The 15465-nt window shown below is 35.6% G+C and overlaps 1 pseudogene; it reads left to right on the top strand.

The window, feature by feature from the left end:
* The first annotated feature begins 9397 nt into the window (after nucleotides 1-9397).
* On the top strand, nucleotides 9398-10789 carry LOC114224930 (DNA primase small subunit pseudogene; annotated as a pseudogene).
* The last annotated feature ends 4676 nt before the right edge of the window (nucleotides 10790-15465 follow it).

Here is a 15465-nt window from a genome sequence, read left to right on the forward strand (position 1 = left end):
ATTTAAAGTAATGTTTCTCCTCTCCCATTTAGCATATAAATGCATAAAAGTAAAAAAAAACTGATTTGTCTACTATGTCTTAGGTTCAGATAGCATAGGTAAAGTCAAATTCAATTTACTTCACTTTTTATACATTCTATGTTTTGTCCTATTGTTAAAATATCTTTGTAACTATGACACGAAAAATACAACATTTAAGCAAATTTTATGCTATGGATAATTCACCTATAAGTTTTTCTGAAATATAAGAGAACCGATAATGAATTTAAGAATAGCATTGTCTTAGCACGAAAGAGTTAATTGCCAATGCTTGATTTCAGTTGCATTGGAAGGTTCTGTTATTAAAGAGAAAAAGAAAACTTTTTAAACATGGGCTGATTCTTGATATTTCCACACTGAATGCCAGTCATATGGCTTAAACACTTGACCCTGCTTAAATGAATGTGTTCTTGAGAGGAGTAAGAAATTCAACTTCTATCATATATTTATGCCTTATTATATATGGTTTATAAATCCTTGACTAGAAGAGTGGGAGTTCAGAATGTGAGAGAACTGAGTAACTAAAAATTAGAAGAATATGAAAGAAAGAGAAATGTAAGCACTCAGGGTGCTCAATGCCACTAATGTATACAATTGCCAATTCTGTATTTTTGCACTCTGTGTTTCTTACTAATATCCCATATCAAAAAGGATACTTGAGGGGAGGAGGATGGGGGGATGGGTTAGCCTGGTGATGGGTATTAAAGAGGGCACGTTCTGTGTGGAGCACTGGGTATTATAGCAAACAATGAATCATGGAACACTACATCAAAAACTAATGATGTAATGTATGGTGATTAACATAACATAATAATAAAAAAATAAATTAAAAAAAGATACTTAAATACAAGTAACCCCCACACCTCAAAAGTGTTTACAATATTTTTGGTGTTCTATATTTTACTTTGTCCTTTTTATGATTTATAAATTGCTATCATTTCAGTGGGATATTTAAAGCAATAAAAATATTTTTATTTTTAGTAAAAAAATAACCTAAAGCAAAGAAGGAAGCACTAACCCCCATGCCAAAATTTGCACAGAGTGAGCAAAAGCACTTCAAGTATGAAACCTAATTTATTTTATTTTCAAAAGAAAATTTAGAAAACATGGATTCAATGGTTTGCCAATTATAGTCAGAGGCAAATCTAAGATTAGGACAGAAATTTCCTAATTGCCCAGTCTCCGTAATTAGTGTATGTGGTATCATAAAAATCCTTCCATTCACTTCCCTCTAACGTTGCCTCCAATCTATTCATATCTTTGTCCTGTGTTCCACATGTGCTCTCAATGGAAATGTCAATAAAGTATTACTAATGTATGTAATCATAATTGAGGTTGTCAAATAATTCCTAAGGAATTATTCTCCTAAATAATACTTGTATTTTTAATGACATTTGTTAGTCAAATATCTAAGCAGAGACAAAACATTGCAGTGAGAGGAGAGACTGGTACTTAGGAACTTACCCTATGGCTTCCATTGTCTACCAAACCATTCACTCGCACTACTGTTAAGAGGTATTTACTGAACATGTCCAAGTTAAGCTTCTAATCACAGACTTATCCCAAGATGCTTCACACTGGCAGTAGGAGAAGGAGAGGGATGGGTTTGATGGAATCTGTAGATACAGTGAGAATAAAAATAAATATAGCTTTTACTTAAAATTCGTTAAACCTTGATCTAATAACCAAATATAAAGTAGATTTTGAGCAATATGGGAGAACTATTAGATATCCCTAATATAATCCCGAAATTTTTATGGGAAGCTTCAAGGAGAAAGGGACAAAATCTGGGCCAGGTAATCAAGGCATAAAAAATTGTATATCACTATTGATAAATAATAATGTAGACAGACATGAAACTACTGGAAAAATTTAGGGAGAACTTAGGTCATGAAGACAAAATAAAGGGAATCATGGATGCCAAGTTTGAGCACACAAATGAGGGATAGCCTTCAAATGTATCTAGAGTATAAAGTCATAAGAAGAAAACCATACAACATCATAGGCAAGAATAAACTGGGATTATGGAATGAAAAATAGGTACAAGAAAGCCAGGAACATTGTCTTAGATCTGTCACAAACAGGAGTCCCAAGTGGGGTCATGTTGAAAGGGAACCCTTTCCATGCACAAGGCGTGCAGTAGGTAATTGTCTACCAAGCTTGATTTCAGATGCATGGGAAGGCCCTACTATACAAAACAAACAAACAAAAAAAAACCTCCTTTATCCATTGACTGGGTTTTGATTTAATATTTAACACCTCCAGCATTTGGCCTAAGGTTTTGATACTCCAAAGAAATCTGTTGTCAATTCTTTTCACCTCAGCAAGGCAACATCAGGATTTATGGTAAAATCTCCAGTCTTCATAAACCTATAGGATTAGTGAATCAAACTGTGGTTTACACACTGGTAGTTTCAACGTAACTTTCTTCATATTTTTTTGGTACTGTATACATGCTCCTATCATTCTGAAAGTAACAGTGAACTAATAATTATGTGTATTCATGTTTTACTCAGCTAATATTCTCATTTAAAATCCTTAGAGGAAGGCATTGGAACTTTTATTAATTCTTTATCCTTGAAACTTAGTATGGAATCTAATATATGATAGACATTCAGTATTAGTTGATCCGAAACTTTACTACAGGTAATTTTGTTCAAAAAAAGAAGTAATCTTCAGCATGTAAATCATATATTAATTCTTCTGATTGGCACAGTCTGAAATGTTTTTTTTCTTTTAATTTAGGGAAGTTCCCCTCTCTGAATTGGTTGCCATGTTTTAAATTTCACCATCCTCACTACAGAATTAGTTAGTGTTAAGAATCCAAATTATGTTTATACTTATGTCCAACTTATCCTTTGTCCTTGAATGTCACTTCTTTTTTCCTAGATCTAAATTCCAGATAATACTATTGATTTTTTTGTGTGTAGTGTAGAGTGATGTCCTTTATCCACTTTCAGTAGGACATGCTGTTTGAAATACTTTCTCCTAGTAAAGTAATATTTTCTGACACAATATTGGATGAGCTACCATATATCCTTCTTCAAATATTGTTGTATAAACATATATATATTTAAAAATACATACATACAGACTCACCTGTTCATCTTTTAAACCAATAGTTTCTATTTGGCTGTGGATCTAGGAACAATTTGTATCTCTGGAGTAGAGTGAAGCCAAATGTTTTGTGTCTTTGTTCATTCAGCAAGATGACTGAAGCAAATGAGTTCACAAAAAATATAATTTATAAAGGTGTCTACAGAAGGTTTTGAACAGGACACCTGGGTGGCTCAGTTGGTTGGGCAGCTGCCTTTGGCTCAGGTCATGATCCCAGGGTCCTGGGATCAAGTCCCGCATCGGGCTCCTTGCTCAGCAGGGAGTCCGCTTCTCCCTCTGCCTGCCACTCCCCCTCCTTGTGCTCTTTCTCGCTGACAAATAAATAAAATAAAATCTTAAAAAAAGAAGGTTTTGAACAATTATAACATTTTATCAAGACACTAAAACTCTTTGCCAGGGAGTTCTTAGATTCATATAATAGTTTATTCAACACTCATAAATATTTCTCTTTTGTCACTGCATTATAATAAGATATTTTGATGTGGGAAAATTTAGATGAAGTCAGATATGGCATGGTTGATCTTATTTCAATCAGCCTATGCTCTGGCTTTTTTTAAAACTCCCTTTTCTCTGAATAATACATTTCCCCTTCTTTGGAATATTTATTAGTAGTTAGAAACTAACTCATTCCTGCCTGTACAGACCACATCCTTAGATCCCTGGATGCTCTCAATTTCTTCTGAATAAGCAGCCTACTCCATGACCTTGCCACCTGCCATAGCCAACTGAAGTAGGTGGACAGTCAACTAAAACAGGGTCAATGGGAATTTGTCTCCAAGGACTGCAGAGTTATTACCCAGAGAGATTAGAGGTGCAGTCCTTGCATTGAAAGAGTCTAATGTGGCCGTCGCTGGGCTGACATGAGCAACTGGAACAAAGAAATTTGATGTGCCAGGAGAAAGATGAAAGAAGCTGACCCATAAGGAGAAGTAGAGATGAGAGAAAATATGAACCCAGAAAGAGAGACAGAGAGCAAGAAACAGAGATAATAGCTTTCTTCATGTCTGATTATCTTATATCTTGGTTCTTATTCCCATGACTAAATCCTATCTGACCTTTACTAGAAATTAGAAAATTTTCTAAGTATAAATGTTCTTCCTCACCAGCATAGAATTCAAGCTCATGTTTGCACTTCCAACTAGGACTATACAGGTCTCATAGTACGTAGGCAAAAAAAAAAAAAAAAGGTGGGGGGGAATATTGACTAAAATACACACAAAGGCAGTTTGTTTAGATACTTTGGCTCCAAGAAATTAAATAGATAATCTTTAACTCTCATATCTGATATAATCATCACTGAGAGAGTCCCTGATATAGGATAAGCATTGGGTCAATGATTTTACATTATCTCATTTTATCCTCCAACAAACCTAGGAGTTGTGTTATTTCCAGTATTTCACAGATGATGAAACTAAGACTTCAACTTTCCTAAGGTCACAGAGGCATTAAGTGGTGAAGACAGAATACAAATTCAGGTCTCGGACTGTGATCCCATGTTCTTTTTATTTTTATTCATGTGAACTTGGTCAGCTTTGTTTCTATGTACCTAGTTTATGACTAGATTATTCTTTAAGTATAATTTCAGATTAAAACACTAAGCTAAAGACTACTAAAATAGCTTAGAAGATTTGTAATTATATTATTTGTTACTTATTGCTTGTCAAATTAAATGAAAGAATTTGAAAATTAAGGGACATGAAATCAGAGATAGCTAACGGCTAAAGACCGAAAGAGGACTAAATCAGCCAAATGCAATTTAATCTAATATAGGAATTTATTTTGATTGTGCCTTTTAGGGAGAAAAATGATATCTTTTTACTATCTTTAATTCCAACAGTATTACCGTTTATGAAGATAAAGTTGGCAACTTTTTTGTTGAAAAGGTATGTACTTTGTATTCTCTAAACATGTTAGACACAAATGAATAAATAAATACCTTTATGACAAATATCTGGAAAAGATGATTCATAGAAATGAATATTTTCACAGTATTGTTATAAAAACTCACATAACAAGTAGCTACTACACATTTGAGAAGATATTTCTTATTAATTTAAAATAGATTTATCTCTTTGTGACCAAAATATTCATGCAAAATTACAAGTACTACATTATTTTTAATCCACTTTCAAAATTTTATATTTTGACAAGGGTTGGTGTGACATTGCACTTTCCAGTGAAAAGATTATCCCAAATTAATGACTCAGATAAAGCATATTCAACCCCAAGTTTTATTTTTACAAAATAAATCCATGAAAATAAGTTTGACTAAGCTACTAAAAATAAGTCTCTCTTTATAAGCAATATCATTTGCAAATACCCTTTTGCTAGTATGTCATCAAAAGACAAAAAAGTGACTTAACTCTTCTAAAAGTTATGTCATTTTAAACTTTAAAAATCTTGACTAGCAACTAGCAGATTAAAAATAATTTGTACAAATTTAGGACAAAAATTTTTTTTTAAAGATACGTATCAGGTCACCTTTATTATTTTTGGGGGGGATTTTATTTATTTATTTGAGACAGAAATAGCCAGAGAGAGAGAGCACACAAGCGGGGAGGAGAGGGAGAAGCAGGCTTCCCGCCAAGCAGGAAGCCCGATGTGGCACTCGATCCCAGGACCCTGGGATCGTGACCTGAGCTGAATGCAGACGCTTAACGACTGAGCCACCCAGGTGCCCTAGGACAATAATTTTTGAGACATCACTCTCATGAAAGATTTTAGAATGGAGACTAAAATATAGTTATACATTTTAAGACTTTGAGGAAAGAATTTCTTTCAAATGATGAAAAGAATTTCTTCAGTCTTACTTTAAGCTTTACGTTATTTTGTTTTGTTTTGTTTTAATGAAAAAGAAGACTGAGACACCAGACACAGTTCACTGGGACAGTTCCATACATTCAGCAAAAATATCAATTATAGAGAAAGTCTGGAAAAGGAAAATTTTTTAAAGTAAAGCAGTCCTTAAAAATAAGAGAAATGTCTATGGAACCAGTGATGAAATATCAGATGTGAAAAACAGAAAGCAGGGTTGAAACTTCAGGTGTTTGGGCTTTGTGTCCAGCAACAGGCACAACAGATGGGGGAAGCAGAGATTAAAAATGCCTCAGTGAGGTAGACACTGAATCTGGGTTCAGTTTGGATCCAGGCCTATGAATGGGGAGCAAAGAAAAGCTATAACTTTTCCCAAGCAAATGACTTATATAAAGAGGCATACCTAAGAATATAAGGGAAAAAAACAAACAGAAAAATCTTCCCATTAAGGTCAGGTAGCAAGCCACTTGCTAAGCCATGTTCCCCACTAACCCCAGAAGATGTAAGTGCTAAGCTGACAATATTAATATCTGGTTATATACACAGGATTATAAAGACCAAATCGAGACACCCAAAACCAGACAACAGGAGCACAGAGAGGGAAGGAAGGGAGACAAATGCCATCATAGCTGGGCCTACAAACCAAAATTCCAAAACCAGTGAGGAAAAGAATGATAAGAGCAATAGATGAAAAAAATCAAAATTCGCAAGATTGTCACTTCAGATACAATACAAAATAGTGTATCTGAGATGACCTTAAAATAAGTATGTTGCAGAGTCTCAAAAGCATAGGAAAAAGGTAACCATGAAACAAAGAGCAGGACAATATCGTTCTAAATATCAGGTATTAAAAATGGAATTATTGAAATTAAAAAATTAACAGATTTTTTTTAGGTTGAAAAGGAACACAGTCAAAGAAAGTATTATTTTCTTTTTTATCTTAAAAAAATGCACAGCAAACATAGATGAGTTAGTAAAATAAAGAGTGAAAACACAAAAAAGAAGTTCAGAAATAGATGTCAAATGACTGATTTAGTGAGAGGATCTAACGTATCTCTAATAGGAATGCATGAGAAAGACACTGAGGAAGTGTTGGAGAAACAATGCCCAAAGAGGTAAGGCTGAGAATATTCTCATACAATTGGAAGACACGAATCTTCAGTCCGGAAGCACACTTGGAAGAACAAGCAAGATAAACAAGAATCACTATACCAATGCATTGTAGTGACATAATGGTAGTAGTACAGTAATAAATAGTATTAACGATACATAGTACATGAATGAGTAATGGAAGATTTTCACATTTAGAAATATCTGGGAGGGGGGTTCCCTTCTCTTTAGGAGGCCCAATAAATTAAGATGTTCAATATGTTCATTTTTCAAATTATTAAATAAAACATTCAGAATTCCCAGTAGTTAACATCAAATATTAAGGGTTTTTTTTTCTTCCTTTCTTTCCATTTTATTGTTTTGATTTTCTATCGGAGCTCAGTTTGAAAGAATTGTTCATTACACTTTTAAATTAAAAAGCACATTGCCATCATACATCACCACCTGTCCTCTTCTTATTTTTGCCTTTCTTTCGTGATCACTATTCTTATTCCCTTCATCCCATTGCTAATGTGCTTGATTTTTGCCCTTAAATATTTCATACAAGTTCATAGCTGGAAAGGAATTTTGCTTCTGATGAATCATACCTTGAGTCTCACTCATGTCTGATTTTGATATTTATATGAGACTTTGGACTTTGACTTTAGAATTGACGCTGGAAAGACTTTAGGGGCTGCTGGAATGGCATGCGTGCATTTTGTAAATGAGAATGGCATTAATGTTGTATAGCCAGGAGTGGAATGGTATGGACTGAATTATGTCCCTCCAGAATTCATATGTTGAAGCCCTAATGCCCAATGTGATGGCAACTGGAGATGGAGACTTGGGGAGATAAACAGATTTCAAAGAAATCATGAAGGTGTGACCCCCATGTTGTGATTAGTGCGCTTCTAAGAGGCACCAGAGAGCATGCTTCCTCTCTCCACCATGTAAGAATACCGTGAAAAGCCTTCTGGAAGCCAGGAAGAGAGCCCTTAACAGAAAACTGAATCTTGATCTTGGACTTACCAACCTCCAGAAATGTGAGAAATAAATATCTGTTAAGGCACCCAGTCTACGGTATTCTATTTTCACAGCCAGAGCTGATTAATAACAAATATTTTTTCCAAGTTTCTTTGTATTTCTTTATTTATAATAACTTTTGTTTTTTTCATTTTTCTTTCCTGCCCTGCTCTTGACAGATCCAATTTCTTTTGATGGTTTTGAATTCATTCGTTCTTCATTTTTTTTTTTTTTTGGTCCAGTCACTACTCTACCCCTTACTGTTTTTCTTTTTTTCTTTCCTCTTTCCTTTCTTTCTTCCTTCCTCCCTCCTCTTCTTTCTTTCTTTCTTTCTTTCTTTCTTTCTTTCTTTCTTTCTTTCTTTCTTTCTTTCTTTCTCTTTCTTTCTTTCTTTCTTTCTTTCTTTCTTTCTTTCTTTCTTTTCTTTCTTTCTTTCTTTCTCTTTCAATTCAACAATATCTCTGTCTTCCTGAAAGGCGTGGTAAATATTTTAATACATTTTATTTTCCTGGGGTCCCTGAGACCTTCCATGGCTTTCTCCCACAGCAAGTTCTTTTCTTCACTAGACTTAAAAAAAATGCATTCCAGTCTAATAAAGAAAAAATAAACCTTAATTTCTTAAAGAAGATATAGGAGAATATACTTACGATCTGAGGATAGGGAAAAATATTCTTAAACCAGATCCTCTCCAAAAAAAAAAAAAATGTAATACTAACTTTTTGCATTGTGCCAAATAGGCAATGAACAGGAGGGTCAAATACCAATTGACCAGTTTCTTTTTCTCACTATTTTGAAATTTAGATTACTAGTTCTGAAAGAATCAAATGCAGTTTTACTCGGAGAGAAATCACGTCTTATTCTGGCAAATTTCTGAACCATTTTGCCCCCTAAGATTTGCAGACTAATAAGCAAGTTTTGAACTCCATCTAAGGTTAATTCATACTCTACGGAGCTCAGACTCCTGGCAGCAGTAACACCTAAGCAGGGCAGGCAAATAGGCTTGATACTTGCCACTGTGTTTCCAACCTCATTCTTTTCGTCAGGGACACACAGGTTTTTGCAGCGCGCAATGTGCAATGAATTAAAAATCGCTCTGGGAGCTTCCAGGTTGGTGAACACGTGGAGCCGGGGGCAGAGCCGTGCTCCTGGAGAGAGCATAGAACCTCTCCTCCTGTTCTCTTGCCCTGGTACTTTGTATCTCTTCCTCTGCGTGTTCATTCTCAGTCGTCTCAAAAGCTCACCTTTCCACAGAAGTTCCTCTTTCTGAAATGCGCGCAGCCTCCTCGCGTCCAGCTGAGCAGTGAACCCAGAGATGATGGGCCCAGACGGCGGGAGCCCCTGGGGTGCCCAAACCAGCCCCCAAGTGGGAGCTACAATTTCCAGCGGCTCCTGCAGAGAGCGCCAGCCCGCACCGCGCTGTGGCGCAGGCTCAGGCTGTGCTGTTCGCGCCAATTCCCGTGGTGGTGATCGTGCGGCGTTGAGTCCCGCGCTCTACGCAGGGGGAGACGTTTGACCCCCTGAGCTGCCCCAGCTGCTTCAGCTTTACTACCTGTGCCGGCTAAACGATGGCGGAGTGATAAAAAAAAAGGGGGGGGGGGCTTTCACACGGTGAGTTTTCATTCATTCTAGAAGATGACATTTACATTTGCTACCAGTCCTTCAACACCCAAAGTGATCTGGAAAAGAGATGCGCGAAGTGCGCGGTATGTTCCCACAGACCCAATCAGCATAATACAGTGAAGCCCGGGGCTTCCCTGGCTCAGGATAAAGAACTCAGGTTTGACATTGATATCGCAGGCTATGACAGTGTGTTAGATGTTCTGGTTCGGTAGACATATGTTCTGAGACCCGGACCCTCAGGATGATGGCCATTATGCATCATCGACTGAGCATTGAAGGAGGGCTTTGGATTTAAGCATCATCTCTAGGTGTGTTCTGGAAGGAGGGGTGTTCCTTGTTGGGTCTATGATAAATCAGGAAATTGTCCTCCGCAGTACATTCTGGGATACTTGACTGTTAGTCTTGTGAAGGGTGGTGAAGATGTTAAAAGCAAAGTTCACCTAAATGAAAGAATTCACCTTTGGTATAAACATAATTTTAAAATACGTCGAAAAATATGCCTTGGTTGATCAATATATTCTTGAAAATAAAGAAAGCTAGGATAAGATTTTACCCCTTGCCCTTGAGACAATTCATGAGGAACTTCAACAAATCTTCCAAAAGCATCACAGTTCACTTCAGCATTGGGAGCATTTCAAGACGGTAGCGAGCAGATATCAGAATAACATAAAAAATGACAAATGTGGACCCAGGCTTGAGTGGGAGATCACATCCCGACCCTGTTTTCCATGGCTGGATATCAGTGTTAGCAAAGAATCCATCTTTTACTGAAGAGCTCTCTTAATATTCACACTAAAATAGGTTGCATTTCTGTACATATTGATTTACAGAAAGTAGATCAGTTTGATCCATTTGCTGTTCTAAACACAATCTCCATCTGCCACAAATTGGGTAACATTTCAAAACACTAATTAAGAAGAAAAATAGGAGAATGAAAACTGAATCTGATATCAAATATAGAATCAGAGATTATAAGAAGACCTTTCTAGCTCCCTATGTGGAAGTTTTCAAACAGTTTAGTGAAAACCTGGGTAAGTCCTGAAAAGGTTAAGTTCTCAAGAAGAATGATTTACAGAAAGACTTCTGAAGATAACAATTCCCCCCAAACCAGTGTGGATATCTTCAGTCTAAAATCAAACACTTAAAAGCCATTCAATAAATATGGCAGGACCATGTATGTATCTTAATGCTCAAAGCAAATTTCCTTTTCTTGAGAAATAATTATGTTGAAAATACTCCTGAGAACACCGAAGGAGAGTGTCAAGTTTCCTTGAAGGGGCAATAATGGGAGGAATAAGTGGATTGCAGGTAAATTTATAAAATTTAATATTATACAGTGATAATTCTAAGATTTCCAATATGAATACTCAGCTCTACCAATTGCTGTAGATAGAGGTAAGTGAGAGTAATATGCCTGAGATTTTAATCTCACCCTAATGGATACAGCCTCCATATTTCTGGAGTGACTATTCTAGGTGAATGAGATCTTTGTCCTTAAATCTTTGACCCTTAATTATACCTGAAGTATGTATTCATTCAGTTACTTCCTAATTTTGCTTACTAATATTTTCATTAGTCAGGCTACATTTTTAAAAATCATTTTAAAAATCATTTTAAACTGGGTATCTATGCCTAAGAAAACTTCAATTCAAAAGATATGAGTTACTATATTACAATATTAGGGCCTAGTAGAGTATCTTTTACAACTAGGAGTTGTAGCTCCTAATTTCTTCCCTCAGAAACAATTGGATTAGTCCCCTATAAAGAAACAGCTTAGGAAAAATAGCTGAATTCTCCAACAAAACTCTTGTATTTGTCAAAACACTGGGACTTTCTATATATCTGATACTTTAATTTTAAAGGTTTTGTTTCTTCCTTGTTTGATTTGTGCAATAGATTTTGAAGTATCAGATTTCTTTTGCCTGGCTTTACAGCCAATCGAAACATAAGAGTTGTTCTGGTTTACATTCTATTTTCTGAGAAACATTAAGAAGCAAGCTATTGGGCTGGTGCTTTCCATGACTTATGAAAATTTTCCTTTCTTTGCATTTCCTTTAACAATGTTTTCTCGATAGTTACACAGTCTTTTTTTTTTTTTTTCTTTTATCTTTTGGTTTACATAGAGCAGACTAATGCAGGCAATACACTGAAATGCCTTGCATTGCTTTCTCTTTGCCAACTTTTTAAAGAAGTATTACAGACTATTGTGCAAAACAAACAAACACAAATGCCACTCTTGACTGTGGTCTGTATATGAGGATCGTGAAAATGGCACAGTAAAAAACAACCTAAATCACAGTTGATTGGGGAGAAATCGAATCAGTGTGCCTTATGAGAAACATTAAGTGAGATTTTAGCTCCATCTAGTGTCCTGTGGTAGGATCATATCTTGGAAATGAAAACTAAGCCATCATAGTAGTAGACAAGTCTCAGATTAGGCAGCTAGCAAAAGGCTGGGCACTAACTCCAAGCAGCTACAGTCAAAGGCATGTTGCTTTGTGTTTTTTAGTTGCTGTACTGAAAAACAAGCCATGCAAGAGAAGCATTCTTAGATCTAAGGAATTTGCCTGATACTTACAGAGCCAATCAGTGCAAGTGCTCTTTCATCTATCAGCTTTAAAAATAGGAAGGTTTGAGATGATAGAAACCCTGATTTGCTGAAAATAACAATGAGATGGTGATGAAAGTCAGGTTGGCCGTAACACCTAGAAATAACAAAGTTCATAACACATCTAAGGATAATTTTACATATGCACTAATGAGGACATATTGTGCTTTTATGTCCTTTTAGTGCAAGTATATTTCAATAATAACCATTTTAGAACTGGATTGAGATAATAGACAAAAAACAAATGAAGACCTAGAGGCTATGAATAATAAAATACATATATTTGATTATATAACTAGGGCTATAATTAGGGGAAGGGGGAGCTTAAATTCACCAAATAGAGAACAATCTTTATTGTATACCTATAGAACATTTACAAAAATTAATCATGCACTTGGCTAAAATGAGTATCTTAAATCCCAAAAGTAGCATGTTTGTAGATCACATTCCCATAATAAAATAAAACTAGAAAAAGAATTTTAAATGTTTCATAATTATTTAGGAATTAAGAGGCACATCCAACTCTTGAATCAAAGGGAACAAAAAAGTAAAATTATGAACTAAAAAACAATGAAAAGGAGAATACTTTACAGCAAAACCTAGGGGATCTAGAAAGAGCAGGGTTGAAAAAAAAGTTTGACCTCACAATACTCCATTATTCATGAAGAAAGATGAAAAATAAAGAAATTAGTATTTATCTCAAACTATTAGAAAAAGAATGACAATCTCAAATGAGGAAAGAAAATTAGTGAAGATGTAAAGAACCAATTCGCTTAAAAATGTTTTATTAAGAAACAATAATATGAAACAAAAGCATGCCTATTTGTGTCTGGTCGAAGGGGCCAAACACAGCATTATTTCAAAGTCATCCCAGCAAGGTTTTCAAAGTCTGACTGCTCCATGAACCCAAATCAGAGGCTTTGAAATTTAACATTTTTAATAACTTTTTCAAAGTGTATCGATACTCCATCTAATTTTGAATTGCCATAAGAGCTTCTTACCATCCAAATTGGGCCCATTTTAATGTTTCACATATTCCTGCACAGAGGTTAGGAGTAATTGCCCAATTTTTTCTCGATAGGGCCCAAAAGTAAATTCCTTAGGTTTTGTGAGCTGGATTGTGTCTGGTATCTGTCCCAGCTACTCAACTCTGCCTTAGTTGCTCAAAAGCAGCCATAAACATTTATTCATATAAGTATGGCTGTGTTCTAATACAAATTTGTTTATAAGGAAAAAAAAGAGATTTGGGGATGAATTTAGCCTATGGGCTGTGTTTACTGACCCTGGGTTCGAGTGAATAGGGACCATAGATCTCTATGTGAATATATATAAGCAAATTCATTTCAAAACAAAGAACATATCCATTGGAGAATGATCGTAAAGATAATAATAAAATAATTATTATAATTACTATTATAACTATCACTTTGGTGGGGCCTTTCTACAGATTAGGCATTTTATATAGTATTTTATTTTATTTTATTAAGTGTAATTTCTCACCTAACATACACATCAACCCTATGAAGTAGGTAGTGATATCACTGCCCTTTTCCAGATGGAGAAACTGAGGTTTAGACACTTAAGATATCTGCCTAATGTTCTAATTAAAACGTGGCAGTTTGAGATCTAAAGTAACGTCTGCTGAGTTCAACTTCTAAAGAGCTCCACAGCAATACTTGGAATCACGGTATCATATACCCAGCACATGAAGGTGTTTTTCAGGGTTCAGGAAGCTATTGCTACGTGTCCATATTTCTCTGAAGGCACTTCCACTCCATTTCCCAGGAAGCAATACTTCATCCCATCCTCCCTTACCACCTTGCTCCAGCATTGAGTTCTCCCTAATGGTAGAAGAAGTGAACATTCCGATTAAGAGTTCACCATCCCCTGAATCACATAATCATCAGATTAGGACCAAAGCATTATAACTGAGGCAGCATGGACCCACTCTCTCTTGTCCTTTTGGAGTGAGTTGTGTCCAAGCACAGCAAATGCTTGCTCCTATAAATTCCATGGAATAAACTGAAGAAGCAAGGCTTCTTTTAGGCCCAGCTTGTCTGCCTGCAATGTGAGGGACAGATCAGAGACTTGAGGCTGAAAATAAAGCTAGAAATACCCTGCTATATGTTCTTTAATCCAGTTTTGCTAGTAAAATTTCTGAACCTGTTTTAATACTTCCTGGGTTCTTGTCTGACTTTAATTGGTTAAGTTCCCAAAGATGGGAAGAGTTAATAATTAGGCTCACTCAAACCTCCTGACTATAGGAACCATAAAAATTATAATACATGCCTGAGGCTACTAGAGAGTCCACATTGTTTCTGGAATGTTATTATCTGCCTTGAGTATACCCAAAGGCAGAGTAACTCTAAAATCTGTTGAATTCCCCTCCATTTAACAAATCTTTAAGAGAATTTCTTAAACAATTGCCTATAATGAAGTTAATGGAAGACTAACAAATTATAATATGATCATGAAACAGGCTGGAACTGAACCTAATGAGACAAGGTGAAATTGCAGAAGACTGGAATGAATTACAAGGGTCAACAGTAGTCACCACTTAAATGAACTCTTTGATATGATGAAATTCAACTACAATGTGATGATTAAGGCAAGAACAGGACATTAAAGGAAGAATTATTTTCATGGAGTTCAAATGTTCATCCGTTGTAAGAAGAATGTAATTCAGGCACAAAGATACGTTCTTTGAAAAAATGTGGTGTCAGGCCAATAAGTTCCTGAGGAAAAACCTCATTTGTTTACAGCATTTTAAATAGCTCCTTTTAGATTCTAGAATCTAAAATTCTTGCCTAAGCCCATGGTTTGGGACAGTCGTCAGAACTTTGCTTTCATGCAATCAGGCAGAAATACAGATTCTCTTGGCCTCATCTAGTGAGGACACAGCCTGTCAGTTCGCACTCTGCAGCTACAAGGAAAACAAAACTTTGGAATGTGAGAATTCTCCCTGGGTAATTGTAACAGAGGTGAGAGAAATGTCTGGCACCTAAAAAGTTTGTTTTCTTAAATTTGAGGATTCAAACTTGCTAATCACACAGCATTCAACAAACACAGTCAGAAGATAGTTTGGAGTTATTTCTGGTTTATCTACATAGGTTCAGTAATAATATATAAAGAATAAAGTGTTTTTTTTTTTTAAG

The sequence above is a fragment of the Eumetopias jubatus genome, unplaced genomic scaffold (assembly GCF_037043125.1).
Source record: "Eumetopias jubatus isolate StellerSeaLion01/CBP00866 unplaced genomic scaffold, mEumJub1_p1.0 scaffold_3, whole genome shotgun sequence".
Lineage (NCBI taxonomy): Eukaryota > Metazoa > Chordata > Mammalia > Carnivora > Otariidae > Eumetopias > Eumetopias jubatus.